At 55.9% G+C, this 21,759-nt stretch overlaps 1 protein-coding gene and 1 long non-coding RNA gene across 2 annotated transcripts in view; both read left to right on the forward strand.

The window, feature by feature from the left end:
- The window catches only part of SORCS2 (sortilin related VPS10 domain containing receptor 2), a 458,407-nt gene that overhangs the window by 194,706 nt on the left and 241,942 nt on the right, over window positions 1–21,759 (forward strand). The window lies entirely within an intron of this gene.
- LOC140619478 (uncharacterized) lies at window positions 8,521–10,644 on the forward strand. Its single transcript, XR_012019361.1, has 2 exons — window positions 8,521–9,315; window positions 9,445–10,644. It is a non-coding gene; the product is annotated as an uncharacterized lncRNA (long non-coding RNA).

The raw sequence follows: 21,759 nt of genomic DNA on the forward strand, positions 1-21,759 counted from the left end.
TGGTGGGAGGAATCTTAAGAAGTTGGGAGTGGCTCACCCATGGGGTGGTCAGAGGATGATGGGAGGCTGGTTGGGGGGCCAGTGAGGGTTGGACCAAGGAGCCCTGTATGCATGAACAAGAGGATCAAGCTCTGTCCTAGAGGCACTGGGGAGCTTTGCATGGGGTTGTCGATCAGACCCAGCACCTGGCTGCAGCATTGGCGGGGCCGTGGGAGGACAGTTGCATGGTTTAGGGAGGCCAGCTAGCAGAGCGGAACACAGAGCGGGGAAGACCCTGGGACTCCAAAGCCTCGTCCCTCCTTGCCTCCCGGGACCCAGTTCCTGGGAGGGGGGCTGAGACTGGGGCAGGCGCAGTTCTTTCCCCCACTCGTTTCCTGCACCCCTCTCCCCCCGCCCCACCCCGCCCCTGCCTTTCCCTGTGGTCTACAGAACAGCAGAGCTGGATCCCGTGCCCTTTGCATTAAAATCGCACCCTGCCCTGGAGATTTATTGCATTTTAATAAAACTCTCTGAGTGGGAAACATATGAAAACACTATCTTTGTTTTCTATTATGTAATAAACCTCGCTTGAGTGTGCTTTGAAGGATGGAGCCATAAACCTGTTTACGGGGCCAGTGGCATCCAGGGAACCTGCTGGTGGTCGAGTGACATCATGGGGTTCTCCAGCTCGGCCATTTATTAGCGGGTGCCGGGGATAGTCCGTCCACTTCTCTGAGCCCTGGTGTCCTCGTCAGCAACAAAGGAACTGCCAGATCCAGCACAATCCTCTTGGCAAAGTTTGCTGAGCATTCAGGTCCAAGATGTAGCTGTTTTTATTTTGCTATGAATGTTACTTTGTTTGGAGGTAAACCCGAATATAAATTTGTTATATTCAGTATAACAAATTTATATTCAGGAGAATTAGAGGCACCCTAATTCTGGATGTCCCAGCTCTGCCATTTACCCACGAGCCTGGGTAGGTCACTCGCCGTGTCTGAGCCTCTTTGCCCACCTATAAAATGGGACTGTTTGCTCCCAGCTGAATTTCAGGCTCAGGGTCCCCACGTAATCAGATGTGAGTGAGCGGGACGCTTCCTGATGTGAAACATCGTTACTCCTCCCTCCTGCCCCCTCCCTCCTGCCCCTCTCTCCCCCCCCCTCTCTCTTCAGCATGTTTTTTCTGACCACTTAACACATTCTGGATGTGCTCCTTGGCTCTGGGAGCTCAGAACTGATTGAGAGAAACTCCCGGCCTCTGCCCTCACGGAGCTCCTGTGCTCACAGGCAGGCACACTGGGGCCAAGTGATGCCATAAGGTGATGTATGAACTGTGCCTCAAGGAGGGAGCGTGTGGGAGCGTGCAGGATGGGAGTGAAGCTAGCTGAGGGCTTACCCCGGCCTTCCTGGAGGAGGAGGCACACAACCTGATTGTGTTCAGGATGAACCCAAATTAGTGAACAGTTAGGGGGAGTGTTTCAGACACAGCGATGAGGACCCACGCCAAGTCTTGACAAGGGGAGAATTTGAGAAATGAGGCGGGGGGGCATTGAGTGGAGGGAGGCCGCAGATTAGAGGCCACTATCTCCACTCCGTCAGGAACCTTCTAAAAATGACATCATGTCTCAAAGAAGTCTCGCTTAGAAATCTGGGGAGCTGGCCGCCATACCCTCTGCAGGATCAACCATGAAGGAGCATGGTGGTGCTATGTCGGTGAGCTCTCACTGCGTGACAGACTTCCCCCACGATTAGTGGCTTAAAACCACCTTTCATTTAGTGTGTGATTCTGTGGCTCAGTAATGTGGGCTGGACTCAGAAGGGTTCACCCTCTGCTCTTGGCCGGGTTCCCTCGCACATCTGTGGTTAGCAGCCGGTCATCTAGGTGGCCTGCTTCGGGGGCTTGGCTGCTGTGCTTGGGCTGGTGGGGGCAGCTGGGCCGCTTGTCTCACATCTTGCGGCAGGCGAACCCTCGCTTAGACACATGGCAGCTGGGCAGAGATTCTAGAATGAATGGAAATACATAGGCCTGGGAATCCCAGAACATCATATCTGTACATTCTGTCGATCAAAGTAAGTCACAGGATCGACCTCCACTCAGGGGTTAGGGACATCACTCCACTTCTTGATGGGGGGACCTTTGCAAAGAGGCATGGAGAAAAGGACGGGACTGCTGCGCCCATTGATGGGCACAGGAGGCTCAGTTGTGGGGAGAGAAGGATGAGGGAGGCATGAAGGCTGTTTCCAGACTGCTGGGCATTGCCTGGGGTTCAGGAAGGACGGCTAGGCGGCCCAGAGCTACAGACACTGGGGTATCTGCAAAGACTGTGTGAGCCGTGCTGGGGATGAAGGGGGCAAGGGCCAGGGGACACTGTGGCTTCTGAAGTCACAGCAGCAGCATCTCTTGGGAGGGAGAGGGCAGCTTCAGGGGGACTTGGGAGCTGTGTGGTCCTGGGCTTCTTCTCAGACCTCTGTTGTCACAGCCTCCAGCCCCATGCCCTGTGGCCTCCTTGATGGGCAGCCCGCCCCCTGCTGCAGGAGGGGCTGGTGGCCTCCCGGGTCTCCCACCGATGCCTACCATCACTCCTGTTAGGTTTTGCTCTCCTCTGGGTCTCCTTCCAGTTCTCTCGTGTGCCCGGGGCACCCTGCCTCTGCTCTGCTCCTTTGCTTGTCTCCATGGTAGGTGTTTGCATTTAAAATTCTACCTGGGACCCCACAAGGGCTGTTGGTGTGTGGAGGGCCCCAGGCTCCCCTGTGTCAGAAGGAGCAGCCCCCCGCCCCCACCCCTTGTGCCACCATGTCCTGCACTTCCAAGAGACTCCTGCTCTCACAGCTTCTCTGTCACATCCTCTCTTCTCCTGAGGACAACATGATAGGTGGTGGAGAGCACAGGCTTTTCAGAGTGATGCAGAGTCCCTCCTGGCTCTGTCTTATTTGCTGTGTGGCCCTGGGAAAGTCACTCCCCCTCTCTGAGTCCAGGTTAGCTCAGCATCTGTCAGATGTGGATAACAGTGTCGCCTGGGTTGGCGGGTCCAAGGACCCAGTGATGGATGTATACAACAGGCACCTGGCTTCCAGGAAGCATCAGGGAATGTGGCTGTCACTGTCACCACCCTTCTGAGGCAGCCCTGCTGCCCTTGGTGATGGAACCGGAGGCTGGGGTCACAGAATCTGGCCTGAGTCCCTCTGTGCAGTGAATGTGGTCTCCAAGCCACAAGCAGCGACATTCTCCACTGGGTACTGGGGACATCAGCATGACTGTGCCACAGGCCTGGCCCTCAGGAGGTTGGAGGAGGCTCTGTCAGCATCTCCTGTCTCCTCCCAGGTGATGGTCAGGGCTGCCACTGCCTCTCTCCTGGATGCCACGCCAGACCCCGATGCACCAGGGTCAGGTCAGAGCCACCTTCTCAGAGCCACCGTCCTGACAGCCTCGAGTCATGAGCACTGTGTGTTAGATGCAGCAGTTTCTCTGTGCTGTTTTCTCTGTTGTGTTTATCATAATCTCCCAGGATTTAAATGCAATGTTTGTAATGCTATTATTTTAATCAAGTTCTCATTTCCAAACCTTGGTATTGTTTCTTCACATAGGGCGAGGGAGCCATCTCCTTGTGTGGGGCCTCGCTCTTGCAGGCCTAGGACACAGCCTGGGGCACAGGAAGTCTGCCCGTGGAGTCGAGAGCAGAGTCTGGATACTGTGTTTGGCTGCTCTTTGAGCTGCTCTGGAGGGCGTGGGGCTGGGGTAGGTCTGCTTCCTGCCTGGGACCAGATAGGACCAGAGCCCACCCCTCCCCAGGGCCTGGCGTGTCTTTAGGCAGCGTCAGTGCTCAGGAGACCCAAGCCGGCTTCTCCGGGGTGTCAGGCTTTCTTCAGCTTCTGGAATTCTGGAGCTTTAGGAATAGTAGTGACGTGCTGGTAAATGTTCAACAGCCAGCACCCCAGGAAAGAAACCCTAATGTGTAGTGCTTACCAATGTCCATGGTATAAATCCTCCCACCGCAGCCAGTCCCAAACTATAATGGAGTTTGGGGGAGATGCACATTGTTGGCTGTAGCTAGCTCAGCCAGCAATGCGCTCAGCCTGGTTGGCTATAGCTCACCAGGTGTGAGCTGGTGGGAGCTGAGCCAGAGTGAGCCGGCATGAGCTGGTGGGAGCTGGTGGGAGCTGATGGGAGCTGGCATGAACTGGTGTGAGCTGGTGGGCACTGGTGTGAGTTGGCATGAGCTGATGTGAGCCAGTGTGAGCCAGAGTGAGCCAGCATGAGCTGATGTGAGCTGGCATGGGAGCTGGTGTGAGCTGATGTGAGCCAGTGTGAGCTGGCATGAGCTGGTATGAGCCGATGTGAGCTGGTATGAGCTGATGTGAGCTGATATGAGCCGGTGTGAGCCAGAGTGAGCCAGCATGAGTTGGCATGAGTTGATGTAAGCTGATGTGAGCCAAAGTGAGCTGGTGTGAGCTGGTGTGAGCCAGAGAAAGCTGATGTAAGCTGGCATGAGCTGGTGCCAACACACCATTGTTCAGGAAGGTTCCTGAGTCTTCCAGCCTTCCAGGAATGGGCAGGTCTATGAGCAGCCGTCTGGAAGGTAGCTGCTGGCCAGCAGAATGATTGGGATGTCAGCAGCTTTTTCCAGGAGACATGGCCACTAGTAACCGTGGCACCTCACGTTTTTCCTGGCCGTGTGTGAGGAGGAGGTTTGGGGCCGGAGATGTCAGACAGCTGTCTATTCCTCTTCCAAACAATGAGATAATTATCGCAGCTCCCTTAGCAAACCCCGTGAAGCAGAAGCACCAGGGTGGAAGGGTTGGGAACCTAGGAGATACAGGCCTGAATGCCAGGTGCCCCAAGATGTCTGTGCCTTTGGCTCTCTTGGCTTCACCGTCTTTGTCTGCCCAGGTGGACGCTGAGCCCTGCCTCCTGGCTGTGAAATCTGGGTCTGCCCTCTGAGTCAGCTGGGGAAGCAGAGGCTCAAAGATCCAGCAGCTTGCTCCATGTGGCCCAGCACATGAGTGGCACCCCCTCATGGTGGCAGGACTGTGGTCCCAGTAGGGCTGGCTTTTCCCAGGAGGGTCAGCAGGAGAGGGACGAGGGACTGCTGCTTCATGGTCACTCTGGCGTGGGGGTGGGGGTGGGGGTGCTGGGAAGGGCGCTGTGTCTGCAAGCCCTGGCAAGTCTGCTTAGCACGCCGTCACACAGATAGGCTTCCACTTGCCCCAGGCAGTCAGGCCAATGTGCGTGGGAACCAGCACATCCCTCCACGTGGGAGGACCTTGGATCCCGGGGCCCGCACTCCCCCAGGCTGCCATGCTAAACACCGCCTGGTGGGGTTGGCTCTGTCCTGGGACAGCTGCCAATGGCTCTGGTCCCCCAGTGGGGTGTGGGGCCAGAAGGCGGGTGGAGCAGACCCCGTCCTTCCCCTGACCTTGGCCCCCTGGTGGGCTGAGCTCAGGGACTGGCCCTAGGAGCCTGGGGTCGGCAGTGGGCAGGTCAAGGTGGAGCCCCTTCCCCCACCCCCACCCTGGCCTGGATTCCAGAGGCTGCAAGTGACCCTTTGGTGCTCCCTGCATTCCTGCACACTCCTGGGTGTCGGATTCTTCTGCACTGAAGTTGCGCACAGATGGCACAGCACGTGAGAGCCTTGTGTTTAGGTTCAGCTGGATGCCCCCCACCACCCCTGGTTGGAGGTGGCTGTGGAGTCCCACAGGAAGGGCCCGCCAGGAAGCCCCCACCCGAGGTGTTGGTGGCATTGAAACAAGAGACCCTGCCCAAGGCGTTCTCTACTTTCTGCTGGTGGTTTAGCCACCGAGTTGCTGCCCCGGGAGGCCTAGACCTGGGAAGCTGGTGCGGGAGGGAGATTGTCCCACCACTTTAGGGGGAAACAACTGCACAGTGAGTCCAGTGCCCTCTAGGCTTGGAGGAGACAGGAGGCCAGCAGAGGCCACATGCCGGTGGCCCACGGGCAGGCCGAACCTTCAGGCATGCTTTATGTGGCCAGAAGGGACTTGAAGATGGTCTTACTGGGCTGCCAGCAAGGAAGAATTTTGAGCTCTCCCTGGAGCAGCCTGGCGTTCTGGCCTTGGGAGCAAGGAGAGGGAGGGGTGGTAGTGGGCCACCTTGTCCGAGGGCCACCGCGCTGTCCACCATGAGGGCCCAGTGTTGGTCGTCATGCCCCACCCCGGGCCCTGGGGCACTGGTGCTGGGCTCCCACTGAGCCTAGCGTCTTGCTGTCGCAGGAGAGAAGCAGGCGTCCAGGAGAGGCGGCCCTGTGCTGCAGAGTCAGGCCTGGAGCTCCAGCCTCCAGACGCAAACCCCTTGGCCTTCCCCCAGGGACTGGGGAGCTGCAAGTGTGTGCTCTTGTGCCCTGATGCCATGCTGTCCATGGTGGGTCTTTTCAGGAGGAATTACACTTTGGACTCCCCGGTGGTGGAGGCTGCTGCACTGGGCCGCAGACCCCCCAGGACCATCAGGGAGCTGCAGTGCTGTGCCAGGGCTCATGTTTATCTTGGGAAGACGTCTTTGCGTCCAGGCCTGCCAGCCACACTGGAGACAACTTTCCCACAGTCAGTGAGCACAGGATTGGCTCCTGGGGCTGCCCAGTGGCCCCCAGCCAGGTGGAGAAGCCAGGACGGCTGGGCTGGGCTCACCAGCCGGGGGTTTGCGTCCAGCTCTGGAAACAACCTTCCCAGCCCACGCCCCTGATCCAAGGGCAGCTCTTGGGTTCAGTTACTAAGCACCATGTTTTCCAAGTGTTGTAAGAGCTACTTCGTGGAGGGAACCCCCAGAACTGCTTCAAATAGAGAAGGGAAGATCCCTTCTCTCCCTCTCTCTTCTTCTCCACTACCCTGCACCCTGCATCTATCAGATTCTCAACCTCATAATATAGATATAACTGAGCAGACAGGTGCTTATGGGTCATCTGGCCAATGGGCTCTTCAGGGCCACCTGGTGAACCCAAGCCCTCGAGGGCTCCCTCTGGGTGGTGGCCTTCAGCCATATTTCCAGGGTTCTCTGAGCTACAGGAAGCAGCACACGCTCAGCTCAGGGAGGGGCTGGTGTCCTCAGATCGACAGGACAGCACAGGTGTTCTGCAGCTGTGTGTGCCTGGCACGGGGGCAGGCTCCTACATGGTTACCTCACTTCGTCCTCAGACAGCTTTCATGGGAGGGGGTACCTTCATTATCCACATTATATTCACAGGGCAACTGGAGCTCAGAGTTGTTAAGTAACTTGGCCACAGTCATGCAGCTGTGAGTGGCAAAGCCTGGCACATTCGAGCTATGCTTTCTGCTCTGCTGCATGGTTCCCAGGACTCCCTGTCTCTTCCAGAAAGGTCCCACTGTGCGGCGTCAGGCTGGGGCCCTGTTAACAGTGAGGACTCGGTGAATCTGGCGTGTTTCAGATCAATGGGGTGGTGAGGGCAGCCTTCCTGGGGAAGGCCATGGAAGCTGGGCTGTGCAGACAGCCATGCAGAAGGAGGTCGTGTTGGTGGCAGGAGCTAGGAAGGGGCCTTTTCTGGGTCTGGTGTGATGAGTGTGATGAGTATCTGACAGTGGCTGCCTCCAGGATAGCTCCCTTGTGCTAAAGCCTGGGTTTGGGGACTTTTCGATGCCCCGAGGAGAATGCTGGTACAGTTTGAGTCTCGAGGGTGCAGTGTAGTGGGAATGCAGTAGTATTTCCCTCTTGCCGAAGAGAGAACAAAGCCTTGTCTGGGCAGGGAGCAGGCCCCTGCACGTGTCTGCGTCATCAGGTGTGGCTGGTGGCTTCTCACTCCATCACTTGCATTGGAGCCAGACCCTAAATGTAAGCTGGAGCTTGGGACTCCCAGCAACACCCTGTCTGTCTGTCCCTCTCTGGGCCACAGAGCTCTGGCACATCTGGAGCCTGCCGGCCTGGGCATCTTGCACATACATTCCCTCCTGACCAGTGTCAGATGTTCCAGCTGGGAGCAAAGTAGAAAAAACAGTCCTGGCCTCCTGCCCCCTTGGATGTACCTGCTTGTGCGGCTCCAGGAGGGGCCGGAATGCCTGAGTGGGGCAGCAGTGGGGTGAGGGGGGCCCAACACCCGGAATGTGCCCATAACTCCAGAACGGGTGTGATACTGACTTGGACTGCTGACCACCATGGTGGGGGAAGAGTCCAGAGGCCACAGAGAAGGGCACGGGTGCAATGGCCCTGGGGACTGCCTGCGTGGCACTCTGGGGAGGCAGTGGCTGCCTCGCACCCCCAGGCCCAGGCCAGCTGAGCTGTGCGTCCTTGGTGTAGTCCATCTGGACGTGGCTTTGCCTTGAGCCTGAAGGATATTAGCACAGCATCTGGGGGAAGGCATTTGGAACTAAGTGGAGCCAATTGGCCTTCCTTTATTGAGGGATGGAGTGTCCGTGTTGTGTTCCTGGGAGGTCTGGCCATGGCTGGGCCTTCTCAGGAACATCTGACTCTACAGAGGTGTCCAGGCCTGGTGGTCCCTGCCTATGTGCTGGAGGGAGATTGAGGCTGAAGATGATGTCACATAGAGCCAGCAGTCACATTAGAACACTCATGGGGCCGTGTTCTAAGCCAGCTGTGTCCGAGGAGATGGGAACAGTGGGGGCCTTGCCCTGCGAGGCTTCCTGACACACACGGGAGAGGAGCATGGGTGCGAGTAATGCGTGAAATCAGTGTGCTCTGTAGTGGCAGCGGCTGAGGGAGGAAGATAAGCCAGGAGCAGCGCGGGCAGTATCAGGGCGGTGACCTGGGGACAGTTCTGCAGGAGGCACCGTCCCTCACCTCAGAGCAGTTGGGGTGAGGCTGGGCTGGGAGGGGTGGAGGAGGCAGGTCCAGGGCCTGGAGCAAGGGTTTCCACTTGCAGAAGCTATTTGCGGGTTGTTGGGCCCTTTTGCGGCCGAGACTGAGAAGGCAGAGAAGGGAGAGAGGCAGGGCTCACTATTCTCAGCACCAGGCTGGGCTGGAGTTGGGATTGGGGCCCACCCCTGGCCAGCTGTTGACTTTGCGTGATAGTTTCCATGAAGATGTGAGTGTGTGCACGCACAGTGACACGCCCGCAGTCCGCATGCCCATGCCTGGAGGTTTAGGTGAGGTGAGTGGTCCCCAATGCCCTCCACTCGCCCACGGAGGCCTGTTCCTGGGGTGTCCTGCCGCTCTCCCGGGGCCTCAGCTCCAGCTAGTGGACCAGCCTGGTTCGCCAATCTAGAAGGAATTTGGGGAGGGAAGCATATGGAAATGGCGAAGCAGTTAAGATGCTCACCTGGGGAAGGCTAGTTAATCAGCCGTGTCGGGCCCAGAAATCACAGTGTGTCTTAAGAGGAAGATCTGCAAAAACCAAACCAAACCATGAAAACGAATTCGAAAAGGTGGGCTGGAGACGCAGAAGGAAAGATGTTGGGTGGGGGAGGGTTTGTACAGGGCCCTCACTGACGGTGTGCGTACTGAGCTGAGCTGTGCCCTCCACACATGGTCATGCATCCTGCTGCGGACCCCAGGAGGTGGGGATCGTCCTGTTTACAATGAGGAAGACGAGGCTGAGACCACGGAGCAGTGGCGTCAGGACTTGAACTCTGGCCTCTTGGGTGCAGCAGGTGGGAGGGTTAGGAGCACAGGCCCTGGGTCCCGTTCTTGCCTGGATTCGACTCCTGGCTTTATTGCCAGCTGGTCCTGTGACCAGTTGCTGAGCCTCTTTGGCCTCTGTTTCCACCTCTGTGAAATGGAATGATAATGACGCCTGCCTCGGGTGGTCGTGGGGGTAAGGAGTGATGCCAAGCAGAGGTCTTGGGGAGTGCCTGATAGGGGCAGGGTGGAAGCCCTCGGTGGGTGACCAGTGGCCACTGTCCCAGTTCCCAGGGCATATGCTGTATTCACATGTGCTCGGGAAGCTTTTCTAGGCTTTCTTCCCAGCGTAGGGGAGATTATTTGCCTTGGGCCTGAAGGATATTTGCACAGCATCCTGGAGGATTTCCTGCCTGGAGGTCCAAGAGAAAGTCAAGGAAGAAGGAAAGACTGGGCTGTGTGGGTCTCCCCTGCGTGCCTTCCCTGGGCTCAGGCTGCGTGTGTTCCTGCCATGGGAAGGTGGCTGCCCACTGTGACTCCTCTTCTGCATTTTCCAGGAGAGCCCTGAATTTGTATGCATGAAGCCTTTGCAAAAGAGGGACGTTACTGGGTATGGTGACATCTGGTGCAACGTTTCCACTGATATATCACTTCTCTTCTAGGATGAGTCTCAAACGAGAAACAACCAAATATATTTCTTCCCCCAAACCCTTTCCACGCTGATTGGGAGGGGAAAGCCTGAAGCTTGCCCTCTGTAGGTTTCCCTCAAACTTAGGATGACACTTGGAGCTGGAGGACACCCAGCACCCACCTGGCAGAGGCTCAGGCACCTCCCTGGGGCAGGCGCCACCTTGGGGTAGGGCAGGTGATGATACAGGCATGCCACGGTGGTTTGGTTTTGTTTTCAGTTTCTCAGATTTTTTTTTTTTTAGATTTTATTTATTTATTCATGAGAGACACAAGGAGCGAGGCAGAGACACAGGCAGAGGGAGAAGCAGGCTCCTAGCAGGAAGCCCGATGTGGGACTTGATCCCAGGACCCCAGGATCACGACCTGAGCTGAAAGCAGATGATCAACCACTGAGCCACCCATGTGTCCCTCTCTGATTGTTTTATTAATGAAGTTTTTTTTTTTTTTTTTTTTTTTTTTTACCTGTGTGTCTCGTTTTCCTGCAGTTCCCAGACACTCTGCGTCTTTCTTACAGGTTGAAGGACTGTGGCAACCCTGCAAGGCTGTCCGTGCCACGTTTCCAACAGTATTCACTTATTTTGTGTTTCTGGCCATGCTTTGGTAATTCTTGAACCATTTCAAACTTTTCCACTTTGATTCCATTAGTTATGGTGATCTGTGATCAGTGGTTATGACTCTGTGGAAGCGCAGATGATGGTCAGCATTTTTTAGTAATGAAGTATTTTTTAGTTAGGGTATGCACACTGTCCCTTTAGACACAGGCTATTGCACACGTAGTAGACTGTGGTACAGTGTACATGTAACTTCTTGGGTTTCCCATGGCGTTGGGAAACCAAAATATTCGTTTGACTAGCTTGACTGCGACGTTCAGACAGTGGTCTGGAACGGGGCATACGATATCTTCAGATGAACATGTATGAGGCAGTGGAAGCAGTGCATGAAGCTCTGTTTGCCAGTTGCAGGCCCAGAGCTTGCACCAGGCCCCCATCCAGCTGGAGCTGGAGCTGGAGCTGGGAGCGGAGGGACATTCACCAACTATGCTCCGGGGCTTGTAGGTCACGGATGACCATCTGTGTGGACAGCACCGATGGGGCCTCTGTGCAGTCCTGGCCACCCAGTGGGTCAGTGCGAGCAGCTGGTCTCCAGGCTGGGGGTGAGCAGAGTGAAGGGGAGTATGGGGAATCCACCTCCCTTCCCTGCTGTGGGTAGCTTTGCACTGGGGGAAGGTGGGTGAGCTCAGGGCTGGAGGGTCTGGGAAGCATCTCAGCTCTGTATGGCTGGGTCACCCGTATGTCACTCACCCTCTCCTGGGCTCTGGAAGGCCAGCCATGTGCGACCAGTGACATCTCACACAGTGTTGGCAGGTGATAGGCTAGATAGGAGCCAAGACTCTGTCCTGTCCCAGAGGCGTGAGCTTTGGTCCCTGGTGAGGACACCGACAGGCCAACGTTCTCTAGGATCATTCCTGGAGATGGTGGCTCGTGCCGGTCCAATCATTTGGAAGTCCACCCATCCGGGGGCATCGTTTCAGAATCTGATATGGAGCTGCCTTCCTATGGCTATGTCCAGCCCTCAGATTGGTGGTCCCTTTGCTGTCCACATCTTAGGGCTGACTGGGGTTGAGGGGTATGGAGATTCAGGCCAAGCATGCCTGTCTTCCTGGGGTGATGGCTAGGGCCCCAGATGTCTACCTAAGGGCTCAGGTGTGGCATCTTGGAAAAGAAAACCCACTCAGGTCCCTTCCAACCCAGGCCTGGGCCCTTCTGTTGTTCCAGGGGGATTTGTCTGAAGGCAGCTGCTGGGCCTCCCCTGGCCAGGCCTTGTGTGAAACACACTTGTGTGTGTCCCACAAATGTTCGAACGCCTACTGCGTGCCAGCCCCATGCCAGGCCCCCGCCATAGCAGGGACTGTGTCTCACCACTGTCCTTGAGCATGCGTGGGGTACCAGGGAGACACAGTGACAACGCAGGCTGAGCAGAAAACACAGCAGATGCCCAGATTGTACTGAGGGGAACCCTGGGAAAGGACAGGAGGAGGGCAGGTGTCACAGCGGCTCATGGTCTGGGACTTCCATGAGGGTAAGGATGCTGCAGACGGCATTTGGAGAATGCTTTTGGTTTATTCAATACACGCGCAGCTATATTCCTCTGGGGAGCCCTGAGCTGGGTGTTGCCAGTCCCAGCAGATTGATGGGGCTCTGCAGGGGGAAGAGGCTTATGGGCATCTCACTGAATTGTCTGAACTTCCCTACGAGACAGATGTGGCAACCCTTACCGTACGGTTTAAGAAACCGAGGCTCTGGAGGATGAAGGGTCTGGTTTGCCACTGCTGGCAAGTGCTGGGCCATGCTGCTGCATGGTCCCCAGAGGCCGCGCCAGACCCTGGGCTGTCCCCGGGGGCTCTTACCCAGCACCTCCTGTTCTCCTTGGATAGGGTTTCTGTCTGCCTGTTATTCGGGCGGTTGAGAGTGTGGGGTGCAGGAAGAAGATTCTGGGGTGAGCAGAAGCCTGGGAAGGACTGCTTTGAAGCCCAGGCACCTCCTGGAGATGTGATCAAAGCCCCAGCCTCCTCCCAAGAAAAGTTACAGACACTCACACCTCATGTGCATCTATGGGACACCCCCCGGGGCTCCCAGGTTGAGAAGCTCTGGCCTGAGCAAGTGATGGCGACTATGGAAGGGACCGAGTCCAGTCCCCTGGCACCCAAACTGGCTGACAAGAGGGATGGGCCCCGCCTGTGATGGCCACACTCTCACTCCAGGCAGGACCTCACCTGGCTCACAGCTGGGGTGTTCATCAGAGAGGTGGAGGGGGTACCAGAGGCCACTGCCATCGGCAGGGGCCAGCGTCGAGGGGCTCAGACATTCAGGCTCAGCCTGCCTGTCCTCCTGGCAGCAGCGTCGCAGTGATGGAGACGGAGGGCCGGTGGGCAGGAGCAACACATGTCAGGCCTCTTCATCTGTTAGAGACGCTTGCAGGAGCTGTTGGTGATGTGGCTGAGCAGATTCTTGAATACCTGGTACAACAAGCCGCCTTCTGCCCCTGAGGACAGTGTGGCTGCAAGGACCTCACCAATTTCCTGGATCTGCTTGGGGTTGTCGCACACCTCAGGGGCTTTGCACATCCTTTCTGGGGTGACTCCGGTCATGAGGTGCCCCAAGGAGATGCTGGTAGACACATACAAGGTGATGCACTCCCGGGCTAAGGAGGCAGGCAGAGATGAATGCACGTACTCCCGGGTGTGAGTGTTGATGACCTCTGGGCACTTGGATACCGGCCACTCTTCCAGCTCCTGGGCCACCTGCAGACACACCTCACAGGTCATGACCTGGCTCTCCGTCCTTGGTGACACCAGGTTCAGGTGCTGGCCCCTGTCTACATCAGCTGCAGGAGCCCAGACCATCAGCGCTGTGGCCAGCTTCAGTATTTGTCAGCATGGGAGGAAGAAAGGAGGATCTAATTTTTGCAGAGCTGACCCCCAGGTACCCCCAGGGACTCACAGTGCGCCTTTGCGCTCACGTCTGCTGAGTTAGACAGGTTGGACTCAACGGTACCCAGGAGCCCAGTGACTCGACACAGTCCCGGCACATGGGGCCCGCAGGAACCGGCAGGGGCCAGAGGCTGAGGGACTCGTTCTGTGAAGGGTGGTGCCTGGGTGGCCGAGGGTTCCAGTGGGGGGCTGGCAGTGAGGGAGCAGGGCACACAGGTGTTGCAGGGCCCTGGCAAGCCTGCAGGCTGGTGTCTGGGGTGCTGCCCAGCATGCTCAGGATGGCCTTGGCAATGCACTGTGTCCTCTCCCACTCGGCTGTGGACTTTTGGCTGGGAAGCCACTCACAGGGCTTGTTCAACCACAGCCAGGACCTCTGTCTCTACGGCATTGGCATTCAGCCTGCCGCTGGCATCAGCTCTCACCTCCGGGCACAGGTGGCAGGGCCGGGACTTGGCGGTGGGCTTGCTCCAGGCGGTCTGCAGGCAGCGCTCCAGGGCCCTGCACCTCCTGGCTGCCTGTAGGTCCTGATGCCACACGGCAGGGCCCCTCACGCGCTATGGGGGGGAACAGTGACGGGGCCAGCCAGGGCGGCCCCGAGGAGGCCCGGCAGGAGAAGCAGGGCGTAGAGCAAGCTGAAGGGTGAGTCTGCAGTCTCCAGCGCACCGGTCAGGCCAGCTGCAGTTGTAAATCTTGTGCTCCCCGCCTCCAACCCCTGTGCCGCTGCCTCGGGGTGGCCCTACCTGCAGCCCCTCTGCCCCAGACTCTCCGCTGAGCAGGGAGCCTCATGTAGGGCTCAATCCCAGGACCCCAAGATCATGACCTGAGCCAAAGGCAGAGGCTTCACCGACTGAGCCACCAGTTGTGTCCATCCTTTTCTTTTTCTTTCTTTCTTTTTTTTTGCCAGAAGATTAAGTGAACTTAATAGCTGTCCAAGTACTAAAGCTGCTATTTCCTACATTTTCCTTAAAATGGTGTGTCGGCTCAGTTCTGCCCTGGGCCTAGCAGCTGTGCCGCCTGGGGGAGGTGGCCTAGCAGAGCTTCACGTCCTCTATGACCGAGAACGCGCGTCCACCTCCTGGTTCCCAGTCAGCTGCCTCCTTCTGGAAGCCTGGCAGGGTGCGGACTGACCCACAGACACAGAGATGTTGATTGCAAGCACACACACACACACACACACACACACACACATACACATTTATGTTAGTTTTTTCTTCCTTGGTCTTGGAAAGCATTCTGAAGCAAGAGAGTGAACACTGGGTGAGTCGCAGTCATTATGTAGAGAATTCCAGAGCCAGCCTGTTGTGCCCACCTGTTCACCACCCCTCCAGTGCCCTCTCCAGGGCGGGTGGGCTGGGGCCTGATGGTAAGGGACTCCCCCGGTGCATGTGAGCCCCTCGTGTGGCACCCCCACTCATTCTGGGCCTCAGAGTGCACAGTGGGAGCATTCCCTGTCTCCAGGCTTGGCAGCGGCCTCAGGGGCTGTAGCAGGGGGCTCTCTGGGCTGCAGGGGTGGCAGCTGGCCACTGGACTCCATGCCAAAGGTGGGGCTGGACATGTCAGGTGTCCTTATCCAGAGCTGCCTGGGGCAGGCAGGGGTCTGTTCATTTCAACACACTTCTAAAGCACCTTCTCTTCATTCAGTGCTGTGCTGATGCTCTGGGGCCCCCACTCCCACCTGACAGGGACTGAGGGCACAGGGCCGAGGGAGCAGAAGGCCTTGTCCTGCCGTGTGAACGGCCTGTGCCAGCAGATCCTTGGCTCACCTCACAGTCCAGCCCACACTGCCACCTTGCTCTCCTTCCCCAGATGCTGCACTTCCCTAGGCCTGGGATGTTCTCCTCTTTGCATGCTGTGGACCTACCATGGTGCCCTGCTGATGTAACATTTGATTTGTTTTCTGGTTTTTAAAAAGCATTTAGAAGCCTTGTCTTCTGGACTTTTTTATTTTTAAATTTGTATTGAAATGGTTCATGTATCCAGGAAAAGACGTACATTATAAGTGTCTGGTGCATTGAAGACCCACAGACCAAGCCAGCACCCAATCTGGACAGAGTGTCCCCACTTCCAATAGCCACTGTGTACCTCCTGGGGCTCCATGCCCCGCCACCTGCCTGAAGCCCCTACCCTGCCTGTTTGTTCTACCCCTGCTTCTTTGGTGCAGTGTTGTATCTAATGTCCATCCCGGCTGCTGTGCGGAGCTGTGGGTCAGGTGTTCCCATTTCTGTGTAGGGTTCCATTGGGCGAGCACACAGTTGCTTGATGTGTCCTGCTTTCAGTGGGCATTTGAGTCACTTCCAGTTTGGGGCTGGCATGGACCATGTCTCTGCACATCTAAGAATGCACATGCCTCTCCCCCATCTCTGCTGGATTTTATTGAGGAGCAGGATTGTGGGGGTCAGTGTGCACATGTCCCATAGGTACCGACCAGCTCCCCCAAGTGGAGTGCCAGTCACCAGAGACCCCACTGCTTAAGTTCTGGTTGCCCTACATCTTTTTAGAGGGGGAGGGTATGCTTATTTTGATATAATTTTAAAGATTTTATTTATCTGAGAGAGAGAGAGAAGAGAGAGAGAAGAGAGAGAGTGCATGCACACATGCACGAGTAGGGAGAGGGGCAGAGGGAGCGGCTGATTGCCCCTGAATCGCAGGGCTCCATCTCAGGACCCTAAGATCATGACCTGAGCCAAAGGCACATGCTTCACCAACTGAGCCTCCCAGGTGCCCCAATTCTGATATAATTTTAAACTTAGTTGTGAAAACAGCACAGGGAACTACCGTCTGCCTTTGATGCCCAGAAGCCTGTGCACATTTGCTTTGTCCTCTCCTCTGTTCATGTACTTGATATTCACAGACTCTTTTTTCCTGATATATTGAGCGTAGGTTGGCAACCCTGAGTCCCTTTACACCTGTTTCTTGAGGACGAGGACACCGCCTAAGATAATCACAGCACATTTGTCTACTTCAAGGACTGCAGTCCTGATGCAATCCTGCCTTTCTAACCCACAGCCCGTGTTTAAACTTTACGGCAGCCCCAGGGCTGCTGCACGTCCAGATTCCACTTCCCAGACCCAACTCTGGTCCAGTCCGGGCCCCCAGGCTCTACCTGCCTGGCTCCCCAGCCGCTCTCCTCTGTTGCTCTGGATCAGTCTGGGTTTGCTCGCACTGAGATGCTGTGGTGTGTTTTTGGCAGGAGTCCTTGTGTGCTCCGTGCATCATATCAGGAGGCCTGGCTGGGCCAGCCCAGTGCTGCTGGTTTCGGAGGACTTGCTATCAGACCTCTGTAAAGTCACTGTTCTCCTTATGATTATTAGTAAGTAATGTTTAGAAAGGTATCCTGAGAATAGGTAAATACTCCATTCTCATCAAGTGTTTACCGTTCCTTTTAGCACCCACAGATCATTGGCTAACTCCTCCTCTTTCTGAATTTATTAGCTGGCCTCCTGCTGTAAAAAAAAAAAAAAAAAGGGAGCTTTCCCTTTCTTTCTGTCTCTGTCTCTCTCTTCCTTTCTCTCTTTCAACAACGTGGACTCGTGTGTTTTTATTTTATGTAATAGGCTCTAGTATACTACCGTCAATTGTCCTCATGCCTGAATCACTCCAGATTCGGTCAGCAGGAGCCCCTGTGAGCTGGCCTGGTGTGTCTCCAACCTGTGCCCATCATTCTTGGAGCATTCTCCATACTTTGTGGCACAAGAGTTCTTCCAGGCTCGTCCTCTGCTCTCCTCGAATCGAGTCTGAAGCAGCCTGCTCTCCGAGAGAAATGGTGTTTAGAAACCAAAACCCAGACCCTAGATGTGCCCACTGTTAATGTGGTGTCATTACTTCTAGGCTGTTTTGGTGAACAGGGCAGTGCAAACCTCACCTCTTACTGACGGGGATGAAGGAGGCAGGAGAGGGAGGAAGGATGTACACATGATAGAAATAGAGAGGCAGATGGTTGCAGATGGAGAAACCAGCATGTATATATATATAGATACGTACGTGCCAGTGATGCTGATATATCCATCCATCCACCTGTCTTTACAAGACCGAGTCGGCCGAGTGTTCACCCTTCCCACATTTGTGAGTCTCCTGCTCCACGGGGAGGAGCCTGGCTTCCATTATCCTGAATGTGTACACTCATTTAGTCAGTCCTAAAATGTGAGAAAGGTAGTTTCAGAAATGCTGACCACTACCACTCTGAAAAGCAAAACCCACCAACTTGCCTTCTGTACTTGTGTTTATTTCTCTTGGTCCTACTGGGAGAAAATGCACACACATACAGTACACACGTCTTAACTGTAGTTTGATGAATTTTGGCAAATATGCCCACAGTGTAAACTACATCCTATCGTGATGCAGAACATTCCTGAACCTCTTTCTAGTTGCTCTTCAACCAGAGCAAACGCTTCTCTGATTGTCTTCCCCATAGACTCAGTTCACCTGGTTTGGATGTATCAGCGGGACCCAGCAGGATGCTGTCCTGCATGTCTGCTGCCTTCACGCAGCCATGTGAGATCCATCCACTTCCCTGTCACTGTCCTGTGCCTTCACTGCTGGGTCCTGTTCCACTGTGTGACTGTACCACAATCTATTTTTCCCCTGCGGGGTGGCTTTGAATAGTTCCCACTTTGGTGTTATTGCAAGATCACTAATGCTCTGTCCATTCTAGGTGACTTTATATGGTGTAAAGAATGTGTGTTTTAGTTGGGCGGGCATCTCAGGGTGGGATGGCTGGGGTGTGGAGCTTCTCTGTGCCTGAGCAGATGTCCACAAAGACTTCTTGCAGTGGTGACACCAGGTGCTGTCACCACACCAGCGTTGTTTCACATTGCTGTGTTTCCAACCCCAAGAAGATGCAGGGTGGCATTTGCTGTATTATTTGTAAATTCCACTTGTTTAAGAAAGTTATCTGCAAGTTGTTTGCTTTTTCTTCCCAAGCAAAGATAAGCCCCCCCCTCAGGGCAGGGCTCTCCACTCTTGCCCACCCTGGTCACTCTGGACACCAACAGCAAGACTATAAAATATAAATCAATAGGTTAAAAATACGCTTGTCTCTTGCACATCCCCATCACTCTGCCTGTCTCCTCTGGGTGGTCTCTGAGGTCCACAGGTTGAGGTGGGGAGATGGTGGAGCAAGGAGCTCGAGGGGGGCTGGGGGAGGGGAGACGTAGGAGGGGTTTGCTGCCCAGAGAGGGGTTGGCAGATTCTGGGCACCAGGATAATGCTGGCGGTCTGGAGGAGGCAGTGTCTGGAACAGGAGCAGCATGGACGCAGCAGGGGATCATATGGTCTGAGGGTACCAGCAGGGAGCGCTCGGGCTCTGGAAAGGGGGTGGATTGGGTGTCCAGGGGTGCAGGAAGAAGGCAAGAGGAAAGAGAAAGAGGCCCAGTTCCCACTCCACCTGAATCCAGCCTAGGCTGCCCTCTCCATTGGAGCTCCTGCCAATGTCCTGGGGCCACCAAACAAAGCACCAGACTGGGGCCTTCTACAATAGAGATTTATTCTCTCATGATCTGGAGGCTGGAAGTCTGAGGTCAAAGTATTGGCAGGGCCAGCTCCTTCTGAGGTTCCCCTCCCCTGGCTTCTGGGGGTGGAGGGCGGGTTGCTGGTGTCTCTGGTCTTCCTTGCTTGTGGCAGTGTCACTGGGTCTCTGTCTTCATCTTCACATGGTGTCCTCCTGTGGGCACATCTGCACCCAAATTTCCCCTTGTGTAAGGACACCAGCTACATTGCACCAGGGTCTATCCTGTTGACCTCAGAATTACCTCTAAAGACCTTATTTCCCAACGAAGTCACCTTCTGATGTCCTAGGGGCTGGAACTTTGACATAATGAATCTTGGGGACACATTCAGCTTACAACAGCCATCTTCGGCATTGAAGATTTATGGATACCGAGGCACATGCAGGGCTGCTAGAGGTTTGTCCTGATGTACTCAGAATGATGGGGACACACTCAGGGGTCACTTAGCCTCCCTGAGCCCTGTGGGCTGGCGTGTCACCCCTCTGCCCTCTGGCTCGGCCCTGAGCATTGTGTAGAGACGAGGACTGCTTCCCCACCTGGAGTGGGATCTGGCACAGGGCAGGTGCCTTGGCGTTAGTGCTGACTGTGCCAGGCATTGTGTGTGGGGACCACGTGGGACATCACGCATGCAGTGCTGTGGGGCCGGCCCAGGACGCAGAGGTCAGGGCCTGTGTTCTTCTTAGAGAAGCTGCCAAGCCAGGGTGAGGGCAGGGGGAAACTGAGGCATAGCCCAGGCTGTGGCAACTAATTGCGGTCTGAGGTTTCCCTAAGCTTCAGCCGGGCTGTCTCTGCGGCCGGGCCCCTCCTCCCTGCTGAGCAGGGTGCCTCAGGGCCAGGGCGGCATGCAGGAGCTGGCCGAAGCCATCTTCCTTTTAACTGACACCCTCTTGGTGCTGCAAGAGAGCCCTGGAAGGACCCACCTCACAGAGGGCTTGGGTCACCTGAAACAACTGTGAAGCATCGTCCCCATAGGTCCCTACAGGGAGGTCACCAGGATACACAGTGCAGCAGGGTGAGCACCACGAGCAGACCACATCTGGCGTCCCGAGCTGGGTGAGCTGACTTCAGTATCCATTGCTTGCCTCCTCTAGAAGGGAGGATCCTGCTGGTGCCCACTGGGCACTTACATAGCCCCCTGGCACATGGTGAGCCCTCCACATTGGCACCCGTCTTCCTCATTTTACAGATGGGGACACGGAGGCTTAGGGAGTCAGCTGGGCTGACCTTGGACTCTGTGTCCTTACCTGCACCTGGGCCTCTGCATCACGCGGCTGCCTTTTATTCCCACGGGCTAGTGTTTTAGACACAATCTTCCACACGCTGGCTGTCACATTTTCTCCCCAAGAAGTGCTATGTAAACTGTTGAGTGCTAAACAGATGTCAGAGGGGTTTGCTGTTATTCACAGACCCCGGGGGGGACTCTATCCCAGCACTAAATTCTGTTACCCTAGAATAGGCGTGTGCCTTCGTTCCAATGAGATCTTTGTGTTGTGAGCAGTGGTAGAAACTGTGGAGAGCCAGGAGATGGGAGGCTCGGGGCCACCTCGGACTGCGTCCTTCCCACCCTTTACAGACAGTCTCTTTCAGCGGCTCCTGGGTCTCCTGTTCCCATCCGTGCAGTTTCACTCACTCCTCAGGTGGGAGTGGCAAGCTAACAGGTGGCCTTGGTGGCTGGAGGCCTGAGCCCCTTAATGGGCCATCTCACCCAGTCTGGGGGTGCTGGGCCTGTGTCCGGGCTGCCTGCGAGGCACAGAATGGTACAACTGGCCAGCCCACCCCTGTCTGAGAAGGGGTGGTGTGACAGGTGGCTGAGCGGGCTGGGCGGCTGTGGCACCTGGGGCTTCGTCCACCCCGGGCATGTGCAGACACCCTCAAGGCCTGACAGCATCTTGACTTTCCTCTGCCCATGGCCACAGACTCATCCTTGTGACTGAGGCCACCCTGGCCCCGTTTCAGCTCCACCTCTCACTGCTGTTTCGAGGGGAGCACCTGCTGTGGGTCCCAGAGCTAGTGACACCTGAGGCCTGGGTTTAACCAGGCAGCTGCCCTCTGAGTCCCTATGCTCTGTGGCTTTGGCTCTCTGGGGACACTGTGTCCTCATGTCTGTCCACACCTGGGTTGTTTGGGTCCTGTGGCAGCCCTGGGGTGGAGCAGGGACTCTGGAATCCTGGGTCTGCCGATGAGGAAACCCAGCTGCATGCTCTCAGCATAGGCCTCACCCTCCCCATCCAAGTCACGTTCTCCCCCCTCCTCCCTCCCTCCCTCCGTCCCTCCTGAAGGACTTGGAAGGGCACTGGGGACTCGTATGAGGCAGAATGACAATGTCCATTCCCACTCAATCCACACATGGGAGAAATGAGGCTCAGAGACTTCAAACCGTTGTCCCCAAGTCAAGCCAGTACATATGTGGCAGTCACCTTGTATCCTGTCATTTCTGTCTGCTGGCTGATCCCACCCTGGGAAATGTTCTATTTTCCATGGAGGGATAGGGTCACAGTTTGCAAATAAATCTGTGCAGGTACTGGGGATGTGGGTGGACTTGACAACATGGCAATGAGAGCGAGCAT

The sequence above is a fragment of the Canis lupus genome, chromosome 2 (assembly GCF_048164855.1).
Source record: "Canis lupus baileyi chromosome 2, mCanLup2.hap1, whole genome shotgun sequence".
Lineage (NCBI taxonomy): Eukaryota > Metazoa > Chordata > Mammalia > Carnivora > Canidae > Canis > Canis lupus.